Raw genomic sequence first — 15,864 nt, forward strand, 5'->3', positions numbered from 1 at the left:
TATACCCTAAGCGGAAATGTCCAAATTGGGCCCAAAGTGTAAATATTTTGCATGAACACCATTATTTTTCAGCACTGCCTTAAAGGAGATATATCATATGGAAAAACTTATCCCAACTATCTCCAGCACTCCCATAGAGTTATAAGGAGGGGGCGTGACGTGCAGCTCCAGTGAAGTGACGGGGCCCCATACAGGAGCTTACAGGGGTCCCAGCGGTCGGACCCCCGCAATCTAAAACTTATCCCCTATGCTTTGGATAGGGGATACGTTTTTTCCCCAATAGGCATCTTGGGCATGCAATTTACCAGAGCTTCATAGGTTGCTCCTGTAGTCCTTTTCCACTCCTCCATGATGACATCACATAGCTGGTGGATGTTAAGAGACCTCCCTCACCTTGACTTTGAGGATGCATTTCAGATGCTCAATAGGGTTTATGCCTGGACACATGCTTGTCCAGTCCATCTCTTATACCAGGGGTATTCAACTATTTTTAGAGAGGGTCCACTTATTCAGGTCTGACATCTGGTAAAGGTCTGAGCTGAATGCTATGGCCTGGTTCACACCTAGTGGCCTCAGTGCCATGAAGGAAAGAGCAAACAAGCAACTTAAGTGTGGAGGATGTATGACCTGAATACTGCCACACCCTGTACCCCTGTATATAATACTGCCACACACTGTACCCTCTGAATATAATACTGCCACACACTGTACCCTCTGAATATAATACTGCCACACACTGGGCCCCTGAATATAATACAGTCACACACTGTACCCCTAAATATACTACCACACACTGCACCCCTGAATATATTAGTGCCACGCACTGTGCCCCTGAAAATAATTCTGCCACACACTGGTGTATTACTGCCATATAATATGCCCTTGGTATATTACTGCCACACACTATTCCCCAGCAGTATTACTGCCACATGCTATGCCCCCCAAATACATTTGACAAACACTGTGCCCCCAGAATTAGTTATGCCGCTGTGCCCCAGAATTAATTATGCCGCTGTGCCCCCACATGAACTTTGCCAGTGTGACTCTCCAACTGTTGCAAACTACAACTCCCATCATGCACAGAAAGGTCATGATGGGAGTTGTAGTTCTAAATAAACTGGAGAGTCAGACATGGGGGAACACAAATTTTTACATGAGCTTTGGCCCCCCTTCCACGGTCCTGCTTGTCCGGCCTTTTCTCGTCAGGTCTGGCCAGAGCATATGATGCAGGCAGCACTAATCGCACCGCCTGCATCACAGAAGTGCTGGGCAACCGGGCAGGGAGCACAGTGTTGCCGCTCCGGGCCACGGCTATTCATTTGTATCGGTGTCTTAGAGACAACTATACAAATGAATGAAGGGAAATCCGGCGGGAGGTCCGGATGACTGGCAGCCACGGTCTGCCAGTTGAATACCCCTGACCTATACTAATAGCTTAAGCAAGGTAGCAGTCATCTTGGAGGTGTGTTTGGGGTTATGTTCTCAAACTGGTGGCCCTCCAGATGTTGCAAAACTTCAACTCCCAGCATGCCCAGACAGCCGTTAGCTGTAGCCAACTGTTGTCTGGGCATGATGGGAGTTGAAGTTTTTCAACATCTGTAGGGCCAATAGATTGAGACCCTTGCTCTAAAGAGAGGCAATCATTCTCTGCTTCAGTATTTCACAGTATGTTGGCATTCATAGCTCCCCAGTGCCAGCAGCACTCAAGTATGGTGGTGGGATTGTCATGGGCGAGGTCTGCATAACTGTGGGCAAGATACACTGGTCAACTGGTTGCCACTACACATGCTTGACACCATCTGAACCAAATACGTTTATCTTGGTCTTACAGTTCCAGTTAAACTCTTTGTAGGCTTTCACGTGCATTATCATTGGAAGAGGTTTCGTTCCGGGATGACAACCACACTGACCAATTTGATGCAGTGTGCAGCGCTGCATGGTCTGAGCACAGACAGGGTGACTCAACCTCTGCAGCATTGCGGCAGCACTAATACGTCCATTTTCCAAAGATAACCTTTGGATATGGCGCTGATCATGCAACTTCTTTGGTTGGTTATGGCTAGGCTTGTCCTGTGAAACCGCTCTATGATCTTGCCCATTGTGCTGGAGCTCTGTTTCAGGGTCTTGGCAATCTTCTTACAGCCTAGGCCATCTCTATGTAGAGCAGTAATCCTATTTTTCATATCCTCAGAGTGTTCCTTACCATGAGGTACCATGTTGAACTTCCAGTGACCAGTATTAGAATGTGAGCGTGATAACACCAACCTTAAGACACTTGCTTCACACCCGAGATCTAGTCAGACTAACAAGTCACATGACACAGAAGGGAAAATAGTTAAAGAAGTATTCCAGTGGAATTTTTTATCTTTCCAGTGTGCCCAGGCTGCAAAAACAAAAACAAAAAAAAAAACACTTAAAAGGTGCACTTCGCCAAAAAACATCTTATCCCCTATCCAAAGGATAGGGGATAAAATATCTGATCACAGGGGTCCTGGGGGCAGAGGCGGCATCCGGGACACGTAAGGTTGGGGCCTCGGTGTTTCTGACATCAAGCCACGCCACCTTCATTCACGTCTATGGGAGGGGGCGTGACTGCTAGTACGTAGACATCACACCTCCTCCCATAGACCCTGAATGGAAGGGGTGTGAAGTCTGTAGTTGCCAGTCATCCAGCACGGAGCAGCGTTCGCTCTGTTCAAGGAAGACTGGGGTGCCGCACTGGAGATCGTGGGAGTAGGTGATATGCTGACTGCAATGTCATGTAACAGGCCCGAGCAGCAGGGAGAAGGCGGGGCCCATTACATGACACTGCGCTCAGCACATCACTGACCGAGGATAAGCTTATTGTAGTGTGACACGTCGGCCTTCAGAATGTGGAAGACGATCAGGCCCAGAAGACAGAAGAGGGATATTGGTGCACCGAGGGAGTGACGGAGACACAGAGTCATGGGACACAGAGTCAACAGCATTGGGGGTTTGCAGTCGCCTCAAATGCGCAGCACTCTCTACCCACCTGAGCGGGGTGCGCATTTGAGGTAACAAGTTAGGGACGGCCAAACACATCACATTCCCAGAATGATGATTCAGAGCATAGGGTTTGGGGCGGGCATCATTTTTACTTTCGGCTATACTCTGGTCATCAGTCTGGGAATTGGCATCTCAGTATTAAAATTGCAATCCATTCCTGGAAAATAAATTTAGGGAACACCAGTCTGTTCCAAATGTCCACTTCACTCCTATACACCTTCCCTAGGGGGTGTACAGTTTTTAATATTCTCACATGTGGGTGTTCCTTTCTTGTATTTTCCTCTGAATGTATGTAACTGTCAGGTCCGTAAGAACATCAGCCTCAAATGCGAAGAGTTCTCGCTCATGAGCTCTGCTGTATTTCCAGGCGACAATTTGGAGTCACATGTCAGTTGTTCCCAGAAAGACGAAAATTGCAATTTTCCAAAGCTACCCTTCATTCATTCCTGGAAAATAAATTTAGGAAACACCCTTGCGTTCAAAATGTTCTCTTTATCCCTATACCCATTCCTCAGGGTGGGTACTTTCTGTAATGGAATCACATGTGGGTGTTTCATTTTTGTATTTTCCTCAGAATGTATGTAATAGTCAGCTATTGATATGCCATAGGCCTCAAATGCAAACAGACCTCTGACATTCTGAGCCTTGTTGTGCGCGCACTCAACACGTTACCCCATATGTGGATGTGTTTCCATAGTGAGGAGAAAAAGCCCTCCAAAATGTGTAACCCAATCACTCCAATTATCCCTTGTGAAAATGTTAAAAATTGGGTAACCCCAGCATTTTAGTGTAAAAAAAAATCTAACTTTTCATTTTACAGCCCACTGTTCAAAAAATCTGTGAATTATAAGTACTCACTGTACCCCTTGTTACCTTCCTTGAGGGGTGTAGTTTCAAAATTGTGGTCACTTGTTAGCTTTTACATTAGAACCTCAACCATTGCATTGCAAAGCACCACTTTAGGCCTCAAATCTCATCGGTGCTGTCTCACTCCTAAGCCCAGTTTTGCACCCGCATAGTGCCTTACCGCCATATATGGGGTATATTCTTATTCTGGAGAAATTGGGCTACAAATTTTGTGGAGATTTTTTTTTCTTTTACTGCTTGTGAAACTAAAAAAATTTTGGTTAATACCAAATATTACGGCCCACTTTTTTATATTTTACGGCCCACTTTTCAAATAACCTGTGAGGTGTAAGTACTCACTGTACCACTTGTTACTTTCCTGGAGGGGTCTAGTTTCCAAAATGGTGTCACACGTGGGGGGTTTCTGCTGTTCTGGCATCATGGGAGGTTTGAGAATGTACATGACCCCGACTTCAATTTCAGCAAAATTCTCTCTTCAAAACACCAATGGCGCTCCTTCTGTTCTGAGACCTGTAGTGCGCCAGCAGAGCACTTAACATCCACATATGGGGCATTTTCTTAATTGGAAGAAATTGGGCTTCAAATTTTGGAGTCCATTTTCTCCTATTACCGCTTGTGAAAATGAAAAATTTGGGGTAACCATCAATTTAGTGTTAAAAATCAAATTTTCCATTTTCACGTCCAAATTCAACGCAAAGTCGTCAAACACCTGTGAGGTGTTAAGGCTCACTATGCCCCTTGTTATGTTCCTTGAGAGGCGTAGTTTCCAAAATAGTATGCCATGTGTTTTTTTTTTTGCTGTTCTGGCACCCTGGGGACTTTCTAAATGCAACATACCCCCAAAAACCATTTTGGCAAAATTCTCTGTCAAAAAGCCAAATTTTGCTCCTTCTCTTCTGAGACCTGTAGTGCGCCAGCAGAGCACTTAACGTCCACATATGGGGCGTTTTCTTAAATGGGAGAAATTGGGCTTCAAATTTGGGGTCCATTTTCTCCTATTACCCCTTGTGAAAATGAAAAATTTGGGGTAACATCATCAATTTAGTGTTAATCAAATTTTCCATTTCCATGTCCAAATTCAACGCCAAGTCGTCAAACACCTGTGAGGTGTTAAGGCTCACTATACCCCTTGTTACATTCCTTGAGGGGTGTAGTTTCCTAAATAGTATGCCATGTGTTATTTTTATTTTTTTTTGCTGTTCTGGCACCATGGGGGCTTCCTAAATGCAACATGGCCCCCAAAAACCATGACAGCAAAATTCATTTTCAAAAATCTCACAGCTACTCTTTCCCTCTTGAGTCATGTTGTGAGCCCACAGAGCGTTTTGTCTCAACATATGAGGTATTTCCGTACTCGAGAGAAATTGGGCTACAAATTTTTTTTTCATTTAATACCACTTTTAAAAATGAAAAAATGGGGCTACAAGAAAATGTTAATGTAAAAAATGCAGATTTAGATTTTTCTCCTCCGCTTTGCTGCTATTTTTGTCAAACACCTAAAGGGTTAACAAACTTTCTGAATGTCATTTTGAATACTTTGAGGGGTGTAGTTTCTATAATGGGGTCTCTCACAGAAAGGCCCCTCAAATCCACTTCAAACTTAACTGGTACCTGAAAAATTCAGATTTTGAAATTTTCATGAAAATTTAGAAAATCGCTGCTATACTTTGAAGCCCTCTGATGTCTTCCAAAAGTAAAAACATGTCAACTTTATGATGTCAACATAAAGTAGACATATTATATTTGTGAATCAATATAAAATGTATTTGGAATATCAATTTTCCTTACAAGCAAAGAGTTTCACAGTTAGAAAAATGCTAAATTTTCAAAATTTTCATGAAATGTTGGGATTTTTCACCAAGAAAGGATGCAAGTAACGACGAAAATTTACCACTAACAAAGTAGAATAGGTCACGAAAAAAAACTCTCAGAATAATCGGTAAAAGCATCTTAGAGTTATTAATGCAGTGGTCAGAATTGCAAAAAATGGCTCCGTCCTTAAGGTGAAAATGAGCTGCGTCCTTAAGGGGTTAAAGAGTAGCCAAAGGGAGGGGGGGGGGGGGGGGGCTTAAATTGCATGGTCATCTGGAAAAAGGTGAAGTTGTCCGAAAAAGAAGCTACAGTGATGGCTGTGGATAACGCAGAAGTACTGAAGCGAGTACACATGGAGCCGGGTCCTGAGTGAAGGAGATGTGACATCTGGACCAGAGATGGATCGTTACAAGGAAGGTCGAACCACTAAACCAGACCAATTGCAGACACTGAAGCCCTATATGTCTCTGCTGGGCAGCAAAGAGATAGTGTTGAAGTGAAAGAAGTCTGCCAGTGAGCAGGAAAACACTGAAAGACTGTCCAGGAACTATCCTGAAGCCCAAGGGGCCAAGATCCTGTAAAAGGGGAGGACTTTTCCTTAAGGAGAAAAGCCGGATTGAGTTGTCTTGAAGAAAGAGCAAGAAATGGAGCTTCAGGTGCAGAAAGATATGGAGCTCTACAAAAGTGAGTGTGCGGCTCCGCAGGATGAACTGTCCTGCTCCCAGGATCTTGTGGCCAGCAAGGAGAGTGAATTGACCAAGCAGATCTAATTCAAGGAGGAAGAAGTGAATGTTTTGTGTGAGGCATATCAGGCTCTACTAAGTGATAACCAGGCTAGGTTGGTAGTCATGGAAGAGCTCGAGAAGGAGAAAATAGTAATGGCCCATAAAAGGTGCAAAGTCTGGAGATGCAGAACAAATTGAGCAGCTGAGTAAAGACAATGAGCAGATGAGGGAACAACTGCTGTCCCTGGAGGATACTGTCAATAACTTGACAGAACTGCTGGAAAGAGAAAAGGTGAATTCTGTTAAGCTCAGGAGTGAGCAGCAGAAAAAAATTAAGCTGGAAGGGGACATGAAGGTTCTAAAAGAAAGCAGAGAGCAAGCTGTAGCAGGACTGGACAAAGAGAAATCTGCAGTTGGGAGGCTTGAAGTGTGGATTGCTCAATTGGACAAAGAACTACGAGGGAAGACACAGTCTGCAGCAGAAGCTGGACACATCTTCTGTAACTATGCTACAGCGAGAGGAAGGGATAAAGAAACTCGCAAAGGGAGTGAGAACATGGAAAAACTGTGCCAACAGGTCCAGTCAGGTGGAAGTGAGCCTTGAATGGGTGAAGGATTACAGTGAGGTTTGCCAGCAACTGGCTAAAGAGAGGTCGAAAGTGTCTCAGATGGAAACTGAGGTAAAAGCAACAGCTCGTGTTGAAGAGAAACTGCTTGTAGAGAAAAAGCTTCTGGAGACTGAGATGTTTACTCTAAAAGTGGCAGAATCTGAGCAATGGACTGAAGAAACAAAGCAGCTGAAGAGAGACTCACAAGAAGCTCAGGAGTCTGGATGCAGAGTCCGTGATCAGGGTCCAGCAAAGCTCACACTACGGTCCAGCTATTGGTGAGAGAAGGCAGATGCTTGGAAGGACCATCTTGTTGGCAGCCAGTATCCAGGGCGTTGCCCCGAGCAACAGGGAGAAGGTGAGAGGCTCCAAGGGAGTCTTTGGAACCCTCTTTATAAAAGTAAAGCTGAAAGTTCCTGAAGACTTACGGCAGATGTGCGCAAAGGAAGCTACTAAAAGACTTAACAAAGGCAGTAGGGGCCTATTTGGTGTATTATGACTCAGAGAATGCCCAGCTGGTCATCTTGTCTGACAATGAAGTTATCATTAAGAGGGTGAACACGTTGAGTAACATACATTTCCGAAGTCTTCGGACAAAATTGTCTGTAATATTACAATTCAAAGAAGCCAGAAAGCATCTGGAAAGCTTATGTCTGTCAGTGTCCGGATTCCATATGCCATATGATGTACGAGAAGACTGGAAGGGTTTAGTAATTGGCACTCGTGGCACAAATATACAACAAGCTAGGATAATCCCTGGGGTGATGGCTGTTGTTCTTGATAAAAATGCATGTACATGTCATGTGAAGAAGGCAAGAAGTTACCTGGAGTTTGCTGAGGAGGTAATCTGGGTTCCCTGAAACTTGGTAGGAAAAAGTAATTGGGACGAAAGGAAGGCACATTAAGAAGATTGTCGAATAGTCAGCGGTTATTAGAGTTAGAGTTGCAAGTGATAAGAGTTCCCAAGACAATGGATTGGTCCCCTTTGTATTCCTGGGCACAAAGGAAAGTGTCACTAAGGCAACTATTCTACTGGACTACCACCTCAACTGTTTGAAGAAAGTGAACAAACTTCAGCTGGGTTGACCGAAGAGGACAACAGATGCATATTCATATGTGCACTGTCTTTTGAAGACAAGTGCTCATCCCCAGTGGTCTGAGCATGGTGGGGGGGAGAGGGGGGGATATGTGACAGTGTGGCAAGGAAAGGGTGTATTTCCCTACCTGATCCTGGAGAAACCTCCACCTGGGGCCTAATCAATGAGGGAGCAGAGAGGGGAAGTCTGTTTGAAAAGCAGAAAAACAGAATAGTCTGGGCTCTCCCTTAGGCAGAAGTGACTGTTAGAGGGGGAGACATTGTGTCCATTGCCAGGTGGGCACAGCAAGGGCTGCAAAAGGACACAAGCGTGGACCGGAGTGAGAGCAGTGGCTCTGGTTACATACAGCAGGTGGCTGTATAAATGGGACTTTTTGGTGAAACCCCTACAATACGATCACAATGATACCCAATTTATACAGGCTTTGTTTTATTTTAGTAGTTAAAAAAAAAAAAAAAACTTTTTGTAGTAAAATAAGTATGCTCAAAGTTGTCCTCTTCTAACATCTATTACTCTTATTTTCCTATTGACAGGCCTGTATGAGGGCTAATTTTTTGCACCATGATCTGTAATTTTTATTGGTACCATTTATGTTTTAATGGAACAGTTCGATCACTTGTTCAAGTAATCCATGTCCTTAGTCTGCTTGCCTTCAGCAAACTGTTTTCGGGCTCTTTTGTGCATTATCTTTAGAAGAGGCTTTGTTCTGAGACCACAGCCATGCAGACCAATTTGATGCAGTGTGCAGCTTATGGTCTGAGCACTGACAGGCTGCCCGTTACCACTTCAACCTCTGAAGCAATGCTGGCAGCACTCTATTTCCCAAAGACAACCTCAGTACTCAACTTCTTTGAAGGACAATGGTGAGGGCTGTTTTAAGTTAAATCTGTACATTGTATGGTCTTGCCCGCTGTGGCGCAGCCAAGTTTCCGGGTCTAAGCAATCTTTATGTAGAGCAACAATTCTTTTTTTCAGATCCTCAGAGTTCTTTGCCATGAGGTGCCATGTTGAACTTTCAGTGACCAGTATTAGAGTGTCAGGGCATTATCACCAAATTTAAGACACCTGCTACCCCATTTACACTGGATAATCTCGTAACACTAAGTCACATGACCCTAGGAAAGGGAAATGGCTACGTTTGGACATCACCACTTAGAGATCTACTCACTTTTGTTGCCCATGTTTAGACATTAATGGCTGTGTATTGAGTTATTTTTAGGGGACACAACATTAAACACTTATTAGGGCTGCACAATATGGAGAAAAAGTGCGATTATGAAGGTAAATATTGTAATTTTGATATACAACTGCGATATAATAAAACAAATGGTGAAATCCCCTCATTTCATATAGCCAATAGACTCCTTTGATAATATGAATTGGCTATAGGAAATGAGGGGGAATGGCTTTATGAAGTGGAATGCCTATATGTGGAGAATGTCTATATGGGGAGGTTGTCACAGGCGATAAAGAGAAAGCAGAGCTACTGAATGGGTTCTTTAGTTCTGTATATACTAAGGAAGAAGGAGGAGCTGACATTGGACAGGTCAGTGCTGGTAACACATCATGTAATGTACTGAACTGGCTTAATGTAGAAATGGTACAAGGTAAGTTAAGTAATTTAAATGTAAGCAAATCTCCAGGACCGGATGGACTACACCCAAGAGTTCTTAGAGAGGTAAGTTCAGTAATATCTGTACCCCTGTTCCTGATATTTAGAGATTCACTGGTGTCTGGTATTGTGCCAAGGGACTGGCGCAAGGCGAATGTGGTGCCAATCTTCAAAAAGAGCTCTAGGTCTTCCCCAGGAAACTATAGTGGGTAAAATGTTTGAAGGACTTATAAGGGATTACATACAGGAATACATAGGGGATAATAGTATTATAAGTGATAACCAGAATGGGTTTACTAAGGATAGAAGTTGTCAAACCAATCTAATTTGCTTTTATGAAGATGTGAGTAGAAGCCTTGACAGAGGAATGGCTGTGGATATAGGCCCAGATTTATCAAACTGTGTGAGAGAAATAATAGAGTGATTTCCCCACAGCAACCAATCACAGCTCAGCTAACGAGCTGTGGTAAAGTGAAACCTGAGCTGTGATTGGTTGCTGCTGGAAAATCACTCTATTTTTTCTTTCATACAGTTTGATAAATCTGGGCCATAGTGTTTATGGATTTTGCTAAAGCGTTTGATACTGTCCCTCATAGACGTCTGACAGGTAAGTTAAGGTCTTTGGGTTTGGAAATTTTAGTTTGTAACTGGATTGAACACTGGCTCATGGATCGTACCCAGAGAGTGGTGGTCAATGATTTGTACTCTGATTGGTCCCCGGTTATTAGTGGTGTACCCCAAGGTTCAGTACTGGGCCCGTTGTTGTTTAATTTATTTATCAATGATATAGAGGATGGTATTAACAGCTCTGTTTCTATCTTTGCAGATGACACCAAGCTTTGTAGCACGGTACAGTCTACAGAGGATGTGTATAGGTTACAAGATGACTTGGATAGACAGTGTCTGGGCATCCACTTGGCAAATGAGGTTCAATGTGGATAAATGTAAAGTTATGCATCTGGGTACTAATAACCTGCATGCATCGTATGTCTTAGGGGGGATTAAACTGTCAGAGTCACTGGTAGAGAAGGATCTGGGTGTACTTGTAGATCACAGACTACAGAATAGCATGCAATGTCAGGCTGCTGCTTCCAAAGCCGGCAGGATATTGTCATGTATAAATAGAGGCATGGACTCAAGGGACAGGGACATAATACTCCCCCTTTATAAAGCATTGGTACAGCCTCACCTGGAATATGCTGTTCAGTTTTGGGCACCAGTCCATAAAAGGGACACTGTGGAGCTGGAAAGGGTGCAGAGACGCGCAACTAAACTAATATGGGGCATGGAACATCTTAGCTATGAGGAGCGATTAAAGGAGTTACAATTGTTTAGTCTTGAGAAGAGACGTTTAAGGGGGGGATATGATAAATGTATATAAGTATATTAATGGCCCATACCATATTCTCCAAAAATATGGAGAAAAACTGTTCCAGGTTAAACCCCCCCAAAGGACGAGGGGGCACTCCCTCCGTCTGGAGAAGAAAAAGTTTAGTCTCAAGGGGCGACACGCCTTCTTTACCTTGCGAACTGTGAACTTATAGAACAGTCTACCTCAGGAACTGGTCACAGCGGGAAAAATTAACACCTTTCAAACAGAATTAGAAACATTCCTGGAACAAAATAATATTAATGCTAATGAAGAGATATAAAATCCCATCCCTTCCCCAACATCGCGCCACACCTCTACCCTGCAATTACCTGGTTGAACTTGATGAAAGTAGGTCTTTTTTTCAACCGTACTAACTATGTAACTATGAGGTGGACCAGCTATATGAGGGGAATTGGCTATATGAGGGGGGAAGTGGGCTATAAGAGGGAAATGTCTGTGTGTGTGTGTGTGTGTGGGGGGGGGGGGGGAAGAGCAGCTATATGAAGGGGAACAAACTATAGGAGTGAAATTGGCTATAGGAGGGGGACCAGCTATATGAGGGAAATGGCTATAGTAGGGGTACCAGCTATATGAGAGGAATTGTTATATGAAATTCATATAGCCCATGTCCCCCCCCCCCCCTCATACAGCCCATTTCCTTCATAAAACTAATCCTTTCCATGTCATTAACTATTTTAATATGAAATGGGGAGGAGTAAACTTAATTCTCCCTCCCCATTTCATGAACCTGGCCTGCACTCTTCCTCCCACGCGGCTCCCGCTGTACCATAAAGCTCTGGGAGGAAGGGACTTCCTGCCAGCGCTAAGCACTGCTGGGAGAATGCTACAGCCAGGCACACAGTACGGTAGCCGGCGCCGCAGGGCTGAAATGCTGTGCCAAGCCGCCGCCTCGTGATGTCGGGCAGAGCCGCGGGGTCGTAGGAAGCCGGGCCGAGCTGCTGCATGAGCCGGGAGCCATCCAAACACGTAGTCCCCAGATTTTGCTAAAGGCCAAATCGAAATATTGCAATCCCCAATAATCGTGATTAGATTGGGATTGCGATAAATCGTGCAGGCCTAACTGTTATATAAGATGTGCACTCCCTACTTTACATTGTAGCAGTGTCATTTCTTTAGTGTTGTCACATAAGATATAAAATATTTACAAAAATGTAAGAGGTGTACTCATTTATGTAAGATACTGTATTTGCCATTTCAATGCCCATTATGTTAAGACCAGCTTTTACCACTGTGAAAAGACCCCTCTATAATTATTTTGTTGTATTTCCTGACTTTAGAATCTTGCCAGACATACAGCAGGGCTCAGGAGTGAAAGAGCACAATACACATCTTAATCTGAATTTGAAGAAACCTAATTTTGGAAAGGGTTTTTAAGCCAGCACAAACCTAAAACTAGAAATGTTGGGGGTACAGACTAAGAATTTAGTTTGTTACTTATGTACATTGTTACAAGGTTAAGAAACTCTTTATGACGACTGTAGGCAACTAGTCATATTTAAATTTACAATAAAACATATTACATCTACCATGTATAATTCAAAGTCTAAATATCTTATGCACTTATCAAGCAGTATCAATTAAGCAATCCATTAGAATATATAGGCTTATTATTCAGGTACGTGTCTTATCCATATCAAACAAATGTTACATTATTTCACCTTATTACAAACATATTTGGTGCAGGTACGAAACGGAATACTTGTGAGTAGCAAAAATGAGCCACACACATTATTTAGCCTGGCCATTATTTGATATTTTCTGTGACCATTAGAAAGATTCTGGTTAATCCCCGCCTTAAAGATGAACTGTTCCCTGATCAAAGCAAGGAAGCTCTTCAATTAGACTTGTGGAAGAGAGGGCTCCTCAATTACAAATGATCAGTGCTCTCAAGTTGAAGGCTGACATTTCCTTAACAAGAATTATTCTCTTAATGTTCCACTTACAGTCTATGATCGGAATGTTCAGCTAAAGCAGTGGTTCTTAACCTGGGTTCCCCCCCCCCCCATCACTATTAACTCCCGCCAGGGACATTGTGCACGCCGGGACGTCACTGACGTCCCGTGCGTTCGCCCATGGAAACGAAGGCGCCGAGGACCGGAGGCTAGAGAAGGAGGAAGACGCACACTGGCCAGCTTGGTAAGTGACCAGCGGCACATCATCTTTGGTGCTCCGACCAACGGTCCCGAGACCTACTGCTATAGCCTGAGTGGTGAAGTGGGCAGTACACAGGCATACAGCCTCCAGCCATACACTGTATATGGCTGGAGGCTGTATGTCTGTGGGGGAACACTGCCTACATCAGTGGTCTTCAACCTGTGGACCTCCAGATGTTGCAATACTACAACTCCCAGCATGCCCGGACAGCTAACGGCTGTCCGGGCATGCTGGGAGTTGTAGTTTTGCAACATCTGGAGGTCCACAGGTTGAAGACCACTGGCCTACATAATGTGGGGGAACACTGCCATCGTTCTAAAATTACATGAGAGTGGCACTTGCCAAGGTAAAGCCGCGCCTTTCTGAACTGGCCTCTGAAAGACAACAGCAGAAGTCACACTGATTTGCAGTAAATATTCATTATGTTTTTGGGTGAAAATCATGTTTTCATGGTTTTGTTCTTAATGGTTTTGTTCATTTTGTGCACCTATGTATAAATATATACCTCCTATGTTTTGAATTTAAAAAAATCATAATTTATTTTTCCAATAAAGAGGGGTTTGGTGGATGCGCATATGAAACTGGTGGGGTTCAGTTCCTCCAACAAGGTTAAGAACCGCTGAGCTAAAGCTTTCGAACATATGTTTTATATGACACTTTAGTCATTAATTCTAAGTGGGATGCATTTTCTCTTAAATGGATGTTACTGAACATACCAGTTACTTGTTGTCTATAAAAGGACATGGAACAACATCAACGAACATAAAAAATTTAGTTGTCAGCACAAAGATTTATAAAAACTAGCACAGATGCAAAAGTGGTGTAGTTTCTTCCAGCAACCAATCAGATTTAAGCTCTTAATATTCAGAAGCCCCTTTTTTTAAGAGCTGCAATTTGCTTGTTTCTATGTGTAAGTGCCCTACCTTTTCCTCCATTATTGTAAAGAGGTTTCCCAGGGAGGGAAACATATGGTAGGTCAATCATACTTTTTAAAAATATTATCAATGGGGTCTGGCATCTAAAATATTGCTGATGCAAAGAATGATGGGCTTGTTCCCACTATAAATGTGGACATTCAGCATTACAACAAAAAGATTAAGAATTTAGAAACTTAAGTATTAGGAAAGAAAGAAACTTTTGATATGTCAGACAGAAATGTTAAGAGTTTTGATGGGGAAATATATCTGGGAGAAGCGCAATGAACCCAATGGAAATCAGTACATGACGGAGATGTTTTAGTCGAATATCAGATGGTCCTCTTTGACTACACTATTTTCTAAAACTTACACCATTAATGATTAACTCTTACCTGACACTGCTTTGAAGAGGTATCCTGGAAGACAAGTGTAGAGTCAACTAACAATCCATGCAAAAAAATGACACACGTGTAATGCAATTATTTTATTTATAACAATATACACACTTTTTTTTTTATTAAACACACTTTTTAAGACAGACAAACTTTGGTGTAAACCATTTTTTGCAATATTTCAAGTTTCAAATTAGACTCCAACAAAACATAAGGGACTTTTCTGTAAGGCTGCATTCACACCAAGTTTTTGCAATACAGTTCCCGTACACGTTTTCAATATGAAAACCGTACAGAACCGTATTGGAAAACGTATGCATTGACTCTCCATTGAAAACCGTATGCCAAAAGATGCATCAGGTTGTGTCCGTTTTGCATCCTGTACGGTTTTGGCAGTATTTTTTCCTGTACCCAAAACCGTAGAATACCACGTTTTTTTGTCCGGGTGAAAAACTGTATTAAACCGTAAACGTTTGTTTTTTTAACATGGGAGTCAGTGGAAACAGCACAGAACTGTATGTGCATACGGTTCCATCTGGTTTTCACCATACGTTTTTTTGACTTTGCAGTTTTTTTTCTTGGAATTTCAATCAAACAAGTGAAACTTTATTCAAAATGGAGTGAAAAGTTAAAAACGCATATGTTTTTTTTTTTTAAACGGATGCAACCGGACATTTTTCAAACCATATACGGTTTTTAACTGTATACGGGTTGAAATTTGTACACACGTTTTGATACAGTTTAGTCTAGGGATGTAAGAAAAAAATCAATTTGCGCGATAATCGCGATTTTTTCACTTGGCGATACTGAATCGATTAAAAATATTTTTGAATCGATTCTTTTAGGGATGTGGAATTTGTATCTCCTGATGCCCGGAACAGCATGTCCCGGGCATCAGGAGATACAAGTTCCACATTTGTGGAGCCGGGCAGGGCCGGATCTGACGCGGCGGCGCTCTGGGTGTACGGAGCGGGCTCAGACTCGTGCCCGCTCCATACTCTGCAGCCCCCGGCTGTTCTCAGTAGCCGGGGGCCGCCACTAATAGCCAGCATGCTGCGATCGCCGCGGCTGGCTATTAAAAAGGAGTACTCCGGCGCGCACTTTTCTCATTTTATCCCGTTCAGGCTGCAAAATAAAAGAAAAAACACTTTCTCTTACCTGCATACGCTCCCCCGGTGCTCCGGTACAGGTGTTCGGTCCCCGGGCTGTATTCTTTTTACTTCCTGTTAGCCCGGCACATCACATGGAGCTTCAGCCTAT

The 15,864-nt window shown here is 43.1% G+C and overlaps 1 long non-coding RNA gene across 1 annotated transcript in view; it reads right to left on the bottom strand.

Annotated features, from left to right (window-relative positions):
• Positions 1-15,864, bottom strand: part of LOC130276588 (uncharacterized) — a 35,761-nt gene that overhangs the window by 12,575 nt on the left and 7,322 nt on the right. Inside the window, exon 2 of the long non-coding RNA XR_008845181.1 lies at positions 14,605-14,628. This is a non-coding gene — a long non-coding RNA (uncharacterized LOC130276588). The remainder of the gene's footprint in view (positions 1-14,604; positions 14,629-15,864) is intronic.

This window comes from Hyla sarda, chromosome 6, assembly GCF_029499605.1.
Source record: "Hyla sarda isolate aHylSar1 chromosome 6, aHylSar1.hap1, whole genome shotgun sequence".
Taxonomy (NCBI): Eukaryota; Metazoa; Chordata; class Amphibia; order Anura; family Hylidae; genus Hyla; species Hyla sarda.